The following is a 9,151-nucleotide window of genomic DNA, read 5'->3' as shown; positions in this document are numbered from 1 at the left end:
AGCTTGGAGGAGAACAGCAACGCCGCCTTCAGCCTGCCTCTCTTTCCAAATCCCAGTATCGAATCAATACAAAATCTTCTCACTTCTGCTTCCTGAGTATTTTCAGGCCTATCCACTTCTCTTTGCCTCCACCACTACTCCAGATTTCGAGCCAGCGACATTGTTTTTTATTCATTGAATAAAAATTATTTCTCACTGAAGGAGTATTGATATACGATGTCATGTTAGTTTCAAGTGTACAACATCTTGACTCTGCAACTCGATACATTACTCGGTACTCACCAAGGTCAATGTGGTCACCATCTGTCTGCACACAACGTTATTGTAATTTTATTGACTCTATTCCCTATGCTGAGCTTTTCATCCCTGTGACTGACTTATTTATTCATTTAAGAAACCTTTTTATTTTAGGGGCATCTGGGTGGCCCGGTCAGTTGAGCGTCCACCTTTGGCTCCGGTCATGATCTTGTGGTTCGTGGGTTCAAGCCCCACATCTGGCTCTGTGCTGACAGCTCAGAGCCTGGAACCTGCTTCAGATTCTGTGTCTCCCTCTGTTTCTGCCCCTCCCCTGCTCGTGCTCTGTCTCTCTCTCTCTCTCTCTCTCTCTCAAAAATAAATAAACATTAAAAAATTTAAAGACTTTTAATTTTAAAAGATCCCAGTCATTTCTTCACCCTTAGCCCTCATGGGAAAACCACCACTCCTATCACCACCACAGCAACAACATACGCCTGTCCGGTGAGCTCTGTACAATCCTTAGTAAGTTGTGAAAAAGAGGAACTTCCTTTGTTTTGCTGCTGCCCAGAGTGTCTTTAAAATGTTTCGTACTGGGGCACCTGGGTGGCTCAGCTGAGTGTCCCACTTCAACTCAGGTCATGATCTCATAGTTTGTGAGTTCCACCCCACATTGGGCCCTCTGCTTTCAGCACAGAGTCTGATTCAGATCCTCTATCCACCCCCTCCCCGCCCCTTCCCTGCTTTTGCGCGCGCACTCTCTCTCTCTCTCTCTCTCTCTCAAAAATAAATAAAACATTACATTTTGTTTGGTACTGGCACAACATGGGTATGGCGTTAAGTGAAAAATGTCACAGAAAAACAAGGGCCGTGTAATTTCACTTATATGTGGAATCTTCAAAACGAATCAAACACAAAAAGAGACGTTTTAAAAAGTTCGCATTCAAATTCCAATTAGATAAAATACAGTGCGATGCTGGGAGCCGCACTAGCTGGATGACAGGGCCACAGTAAGGAAATGGCAGGCGTGCACGGCTCCTGCCATGAGAGGCGGAACTGGCATCTCCTTCTGCTACTGCAGCTCACGTGAAATTAGGCCTGTTGCTATTGATGAGGCCTCACACTGTTCCAAGTCAGGCCGATACTCCCCACACAGGTGCCTCATGGGAAGAAGCATATTCCCACCGCGATAAAGAGGGATTTAAACAAAGCGCTGCAGATGTTTGTCCAAAGGCTCTTCTCCTGAGCCTCACAGACTTAAGGCATAGAAAATGGAAGGGGGTTAAAAAACTCAAGATTTACTATTAACTCTGCACCGGAGAAAAAGAGCCTAACTCGGGAATAAGAAACAAACAAGAGCCAGGCATGAGTTGCTGTGCATACCTATGCTAATTGGTGCCCATTGTGAGGATGGGTAAGAGTAGTTACTACTTAAACACCTATGCAAAGGCTGGCTCATGGAGGGCACCTCTGGCGCTTACACCTTCCACATCAAAGAACAAGGTTGACAAAAGGTTTATTTACTAACCATCTGGAATACATGCTTCCTCTTGTGAGTCAGACAGAATGCCTCCCAGCCTTGTTTATGCCTGTATCTTAGCGGTATTGTTATAAACAAATGTGTTTGCTGTCTGCTTCTCACTGAAAACATCCTGCTCTCTTCTTAGTTGTAAGATTTTCTACCGGGTCAAACAAATGTGTATGTTATCTGCTTTTCCCTGAGAATATCCTGTTATCCTATGATGTGTAAGTTACCTCATTGTAATTAGAGTAGTTCTGCAAAAATGCCTCTGTAAAACCTGCTTCTGCACCCTTTTCAAAGCATCTTATCACTGAGAATTATTTGTAAAAATTCCACTTTTTGATGTCATGTTAACACGTAAATCTATCAATAAAGGCGCAAACCCTGGCAAGATAGACATGCCAGGCTGGTGACCAAGAAAGAAACACCTGGCTCTCTCACTCCATTTTTCACTGATGCTGCGTCTCCTTCGGAGGACCCTGGACCAGCTGGAGCTGGACTCAGTGTAACACTAGAATCTGGTGTACAATATAGTGATTCAACACTTCCATACGAGACCCAGTGCTCATCGAAACAAGTGCACTCAATCCCCATCATCCGTGCAGCCCATTCCCCTGACCACCTCCCCTCTGTCAACCATCAGTTTGTTCTCTATTGGTAAGAGTCTGTTTCTTGCTTTTCCTCTGTCTTCCCTTACCCTATGATCACTTGTTTCTTAAGCTCCACATATGGATGACGTCATATGGTATTTGTCCCTCCCTCACTGACTGACTTCAGCTAGGATAATACTCCCTAGCTCCATCCATGTCGTTGCAAATGACAAGATTTCATTCTTTTTTATGGCTGAGTAATTTTATGGCTGGGTAGTATATCCATCCCACATCTTCTTTATCCCTTCATCAGTCAATGAACAGTTGGGATATTTCCAGAGTTTGCTTATTGTTGATAATACTGCTATGAACATCGGGGGTGCATGTATGCCTTCAAAGTCGTATTTTTGTATCCTCTGGGGCATTACCTAGTAGGGCAATGGCTGGCTTGGCTTGTAGGGCAGTTCTAATTTGAAATTTTTGAGGAAACTCCGTACTGTTTTCCAGAGCGACTGTGCCGGTTTGCGTTCCCGCCAACAGTGTAAGAGGGTTTCCCTTTCTCCACATCCTCACCACCATTCGTTGTTTCCTGAGTGGTTCATTTTAGCCACGTGACAGGTGTGAGGCAGTATCTCATTGTGGTTTTGGTTTGTATTTCCTGATGATGAGTGAGGTTGAGCATATTTTCATGTGTCTGTTGGCCATCTGGATGTCCTCTTCGGAAAAGTGTCTGTTTACTCTTCTGCCCATTTCTTCGCTGGATTATTTGCTTTTTGGGTGTTGAGTTGCCTAAGTTCTTTCGATATTTTGGGTACTAACCCTTTCTCAAATATGTCATTTGGGAATATCTTCTCCCGTTCTCTCGGTTGCCTTTTAGGTTTGTTCATTGTTTCTTTTGCTGTGCAGAAGCTTTTAATTTTTGTGAAGTCTCAGTCGTTTATTGTTGCTAAAACTATTTTCTTGATTTCACTTTTGGAATGCTCATACTAGTGTGTAGAAATGCAATTGTTTCTTTGAAAGACTCAAGCCTGGTCTTTTCTGGTGACAGATTAGCCACTCAGTGGTGGCTGGAACCACTCTGGTCTGGATAAACGGAGGACCATGCGGCTGGGTCCATGCATGACCCCCATCCCTGCCACAGTGGCTACTTTGTTCGTGAGCCCACGGCACACTGGCAGGTGTTGTTGGGGAAAGAGGCGGGCCGGTATCCACAGAACAGCTCATCGTATCCACTTGAGTAAGAAAATCCTTCTCTGCTGCGGTCACCCTTTGGTGAGCATTCACACGGACACAGATATCATCACATTTCTGTCCCATTTAGAGAGGCCCGTCCATATACCAATTGGTCAGAGTTTCTTGTTACCAACTTTCCAATCATTTTCCTTACAGGTTCCTTGACCACCCAGCCAAACCATTGGCTGCTGCCCATGAGTCAGTATAGAAACACGTATCTGGCCATTTCTCCTTCCAGGCAGAGTCAACAGCCAGGTGCGCTGCTTTACGTTCTGCCCACTGGGAGGGTTTCCCTCCACCACTGCCCTCCAGGGTGTCCCCGAGAGGGGCTCTCGTGCTGCAGCTGTCCGTCCACCTGTGGATGGCGCCTGCGTATTGCACAGAACCGTCTGTAAACCAGGCTCCAGTCTTCTCTTCCTCCGTCCCCTGATCACACGGAAGTCTTCACGAGGCCACAGGCAAGGGCTGGAGCGAGAAAAGCACGTAGCAGGCCTGAGGGCCGTGGCGTCCTAGCCACTTCTTCACGTAAACGTACTTGTGCCTTCAGCCAGCTTGGGCCCGAGCTCATATTGACCGCTTGTACTTGATGACGGTGTGCCCCACTTGATTAAAAAGATAGGCTTGGGCTGTCAACGGACACCCAGTCCATGATGGGCAATTCAAATAGCGTGGCGATTTGGTGGCCCAGGATTAGGCATTCGGTCTCTACCAAGGCTCAGCAACACACCAAATCACTTCTCAAAAGGAAAGTCGTCATCTTCAAAGGGTGCCAGGGCTTTGCTCCGAGGTCCTGAGGGCCTGTGCTGTGACTCACCTCTAGGGGCCTGTCAAAGGCTCCAACCAGCATCCCTGTCTGCCACTGATACGTCAAGCACCGTTGGATCTAGTGGATCGTAAGGCTTCAGTGGCAGAGAAGCCTGCATAACAGCCTGAACCTGTTGTAGATCCTACTCTTGTCCTGGGCCCCCTGCAAAATTAGCACCTTTTCCGACCCCTTGGAAGTGGTACAGAATAACTAGCCAAACGAGGAACGTGTTGCCTTCAAAATCCAAAATCCTAAGAGGCCCACTGGGTGTTGGGCCTCTTTTGGGGGAACAGGAGGGTCCAGACAGTAACTTACCTTCCACCTTCGAGAAGACGTCCCCACGTGCCCTGCCCCACTAGGCCCCTAAAAATTTCACCGAGAAAGGAGGCCCCTGATTTTCAGTTGGATTTATTTCCCACCCCTTGACATGTAGATGTCTTACCAATAAGTATGGAATAGTTGCTACTTCTGGCTCACTGGGTCCAGTCAGCATAATGCCACCAGCATAATGGAGCAGTGTGATATCTTGTGGAAGGGAAAGATCATCAGATCCCCGAACGCTCAGTGATGACACAGTGGTGGAGAACTGATAGAGCCCTGAGGTAGGATGGTGAAGTGAAGGTGTATTGCAGCTCTTGACAGCTGAAAGCAAACTGCTTCAGGGACCGGGAGCGGGGCGGGAGGCCGGGGAGAAGGCGTTTGCCGCTCAGTAACTGCATACCAGGGAGCACTGGAGACAGTAATTTGCTCCAGCAGCGAGACCACGCCTGGCACAGCAGCTGCAACCGAAGTCACTTCCTGGGTAGGCTTATGCTAATCCACAGTCATTCTCCAAGATTCATCTGTCTTCTGCATAGGCCAGATGGGCAAATTCAACAGGGGCATAGAGAGAATCACCACTTCTGCATCTTCCTAGTCCTTGATGGCGTCACTAATCCCTGAAATACTCCCAGGCATGCAGTATTGCTTTTGGTTTACTGTTTTCCTAGGTAGAGGCGGTTCTAGTGGCTCCCAGTTGGCCTTGCCTGCCAGAAGAGCCCTCAGTCCGCAGATCAGGGAACTAGTGTGGGGTCTGCCAGTTGCTGAGTATGTTTATTCTAACTGTGTCTTCCAGAACTGAGGAGATAACCACAGGATGAGTTCAGGGGCCCAGTGGACCCACTGAGAGAGGGGCTGGAGCTAAAACTCCACCGATCACCTGACTCCATAAGCCCCTACTCTGACTTGTGGACCACAGTGATACGTAGGGTATCTTGGAATTCGTGAGTTCAGAGCCAGGGTCCTGCAGTCCCCCCAGAGGTCTGATTATTTCCTTTTTCCCAGTTCACAATCATACTGATAAAAAATCTGTAGGCCCCTTTGGGGAAGGCTGGGAGAAGAATAAGAGTATACATTTGGGGCAGTGTATCAAGGTCCCTCCTCAAGGGAACCCTGCTTCCCCTCCTCTCAAGGAGTTCTGGGTCTGTAAACTTGCTCAAGTTTGGGACTTGGCTGGGGCTCATTAACTTTCAGGTTCTGTGATTGAAGTTAGACTTTTGTTCACCACATCTAAAACTCTTGTGTTTATGCAGATCAAGTAAGAAATCGGTGCGCTACTGTTAAGGACTGAAGGGTGTTTCCTCAAAATTCATGTGTTGAAGCCCTAACCCCCAACGTGTCTGGATTCAGAGGCAGGGCCTTTAATGACGTAACTAAGGTCAAATGAAATCATAGGGTGCAGCCCTAATCCAATATTATCAGTGACCTTAGAAGAAGAGGAAGGGACACCAAAGATGCACAGACAGAAAAAGGTCCATCTGTGAACACAGTGGGACGGCAGCCGTCTTCCAGCCAAGGAGAGAGGCTGCAGGCAAATGCAACTCTGCCGACCCCTTGACACTGACCCTCTTGCCTCCAGAATTGTGAGGAAAAACATTCTGCTGAAGTCCTTCAGTCCGTGGCATTTTGTATGGTAGCACTAGCTAAATATGACACCTTCCTGTCTGCTTCACTTGTAGGAACATTGGGATCAGCTAGCCAACATCACATGTCTCCACGAGTCACACTATCATGATTGCTGCTGTGACTCTGCTGTCCCTTAGGATGACCTCGGGGTATCGGGTGCCTGCCGCTTGGCCTCTGCCACCCCAGAGTCTAATCACTCCTATTGCATTTAGATTCCACAATTCAGTGGCAGGCATTTCCACCCATTGAGTTCTGGCCTACAGACAAAAGTCATCAGATAGCTCTTCAAAGGTACTGGGGCTCTCCCCACAAATTGATTTCCCACAGTTGTGATGAAAGATGTGTCCTCTAAGCCTTCCCAGGGAGGATGAATAGATATTAAATGATGAATCCATTGTCATATTGAGCTTTTGAATCCCTCCCTCTACCATACACCACAGCAGGTCAAACAGGTCAGGGTAATTTACCGTAGGCCACCTTTTGGTCCATGTTTCAGCCAAATAACCAAACACACTGCTAGAGTCTTTTCTAGCTCCCCAAGCCACAATATTATATACACAGTCACTGCTTCGTGGGCCCATCTCAATATATTTGGCTTGATTCAATTTTATGTCTTTCCACCATCACCCACACCCTTAATATCCATTCCTACACATACTGCCTGGATTTGTCTGTATAAATTAGAAAAATCAAGTAGTTCATTAGAGTGTAGTATGCCTCTTCACGGATCACTTTGTGCCTCACCTGTAGGGGCCTGCTGGGACTTGACTCTACTTACATGTCTAGAAACAGAAAGGGGTGGTGGGGGTCCTTAGGAGAAATGGTAGTGTTTTGCAAGACAAATATTTCATGGGAGGCTATTCGGGTTTGCCCCAGACCCATGCAGGTTGAATCTCCTTGGATAGGGGTAGAGAGGTTGTTTCTACTGGCAAAGAAGACATCAGAATCCAGGGGTTCAAAATCCCCAGCTTCCTCAAGGTTTTCCTACATATCTCCATTCCAGTTTTCACCCACACATGAACAGTGAACATTCTGCAAGGCTGGGGATCCAATTTTCATTGCAATTCAGCCACCCGCAGAATGAGTTTCTAGGTTTTGGTTTTCAGAATACTCAGCTCTGTGGCTACAGGAAATACCTGCTTCAGGGAAGGTAGAGAAGTTTTCAGGTCATTTGTGTGGGAATTGAATCCCAGCACTTACTACTTTACTCCCTGTCATAGACTCTGGGTCTGGAGTTCTCTCTTGTCCAGCAAGTGAGCGGACACAGGATTAAAATGCGAGAGAGGGTAATGTCCTGGAGGAGATAAGAGCCCTGAGTAAGGGTCCTTGCTCCATTTTTATTAGGATCAGAAGGCTTACAAGCATGATGGACATGCAGAAAGAGACAATGAAACGGTGAACGTTACTGAACTCATGGGCACGAGGGAAAAGGGGGTTTTGAAGATATGCAGTGTTAGGGGTTTGGGTCAATATAACCCCCCACCCAGTGCTGGGTGAGGCGCTGCCTCTGGTTATCTAACTTGCCTAGGGGATAAGAGAGAGAGAGAGAGAGAAAGAGAGAGAGAGAGCGCGCGCGCGAGACAGAGAGAGGGAGAGAATGCTACCTCAGGGTCAATGAGGCACCTTTCTTTTGCGAATTAGCTCTGCGCCAGGCAACTTCACCCTGCTGTGGTCTATAGCCCTGTTTACCATTCTGGTCCTACCCTCCTGTGAAAGCAGCTTTCTGCTTTTGTACTATGTTGGGGGCGCTTCCACCCTGATTACCTAATCTTGGATGCTTTCATCCTGTGGCTTCCTATTCCTATGCCTCTGTTCTGTACTGGAGGCACTTTCACCCTGTTTATCTAGTCCGGATGCTTCCATCCTAAGCCTTGTTAACCCATTGGTTCAAGGTCAGGGATTCCTAAGCTTATTCCCCACAATTCCCCACTTTGTCCAGTGACATTCATTGGACACAAACCAAAGCATTATGTTTATGAGTTTGAATAAAATGTTCTAAAATTTTATATACATGGTCACCGAAAACCTTGCCTCTTACTAGTGTTTGATTAGTCACATCCAGCGGTGATATTTCATGTCTCTATTACCATATCAGGTCATGGGCTACCAGTGTTCTCTTTACTATTGGCAACAGACTCATTAGTAACTAAAAATCTAATGAGAACAGAGAACCAATTACAGAAATTCCACACTCAATTTAGAAAATTCATTAAGATTCTGTTGCTTTAGAATCTTTCTTAGGATCAAAATCTGTGTTAGTCAAGATTCACCCCCAAAAATCGGAAGAAATGGGACGTGTGTGTGCCTGGGTGTGTGTGCGCGTATGTCTGTGGAGAGAGAGAAAGAGAAACAGGGGCAGATTATATGGGAGTGGTTCACAGTATTATGGATGCCAGACCAAAATTTGCAGGCTAGAGCACTATGCTGAAAACGAGGGAAGAGTTGATGTTGCAGTTCAAGTCCTAAGAAAGTCTTGATGGCAAAATCCTCTCTTCCATGGCAGAGGTCAGTTTTTTCCTTCAACTGATTAAATGAGAAGCACCCACAGTATGGGGAATAATGTGCTTTACTGAAATTCTAATATACATATGAAGCTCATTTAAAGTACCTCAGAAACACGTAGAAAAAGGTTTGATAAAATGACCGGGTACCATGGTATAGTCAAGTTGACACAAGGTTAACTGTCAGAGTTCCTTAAATATGGCGGCGGAATCACAGCCACAAAAGAAGGGGGTGGTGGAAGGAGGATCAGTTGTACACCACCCAAACCGAAAACTTTTGTGCATGGAAGACACTCTGCCTAGAAAGTGAAAGGACAAAACG

At 46.5% G+C, this 9,151-nt stretch overlaps 1 protein-coding gene across 7 annotated transcripts in view; it reads left to right on the top strand.

Moving 5' to 3' along the window:
• The window catches only part of F8 (coagulation factor VIII), a 128,234-nt gene that overhangs the window by 102,744 nt on the left and 16,339 nt on the right, over positions 1-9,151 (top strand). The gene's annotated exons all lie outside the window — the stretch shown is intronic.

This window comes from Suricata suricatta, chromosome X (genome assembly GCF_006229205.1).
Source record: "Suricata suricatta isolate VVHF042 chromosome X, meerkat_22Aug2017_6uvM2_HiC, whole genome shotgun sequence".
Classification (NCBI taxonomy): domain Eukaryota; kingdom Metazoa; phylum Chordata; class Mammalia; order Carnivora; family Herpestidae; genus Suricata; species Suricata suricatta.
Note: the sequence above shows the minus strand (reverse complement) of the source record. Positions and strands in the feature narration are given on the sequence as shown.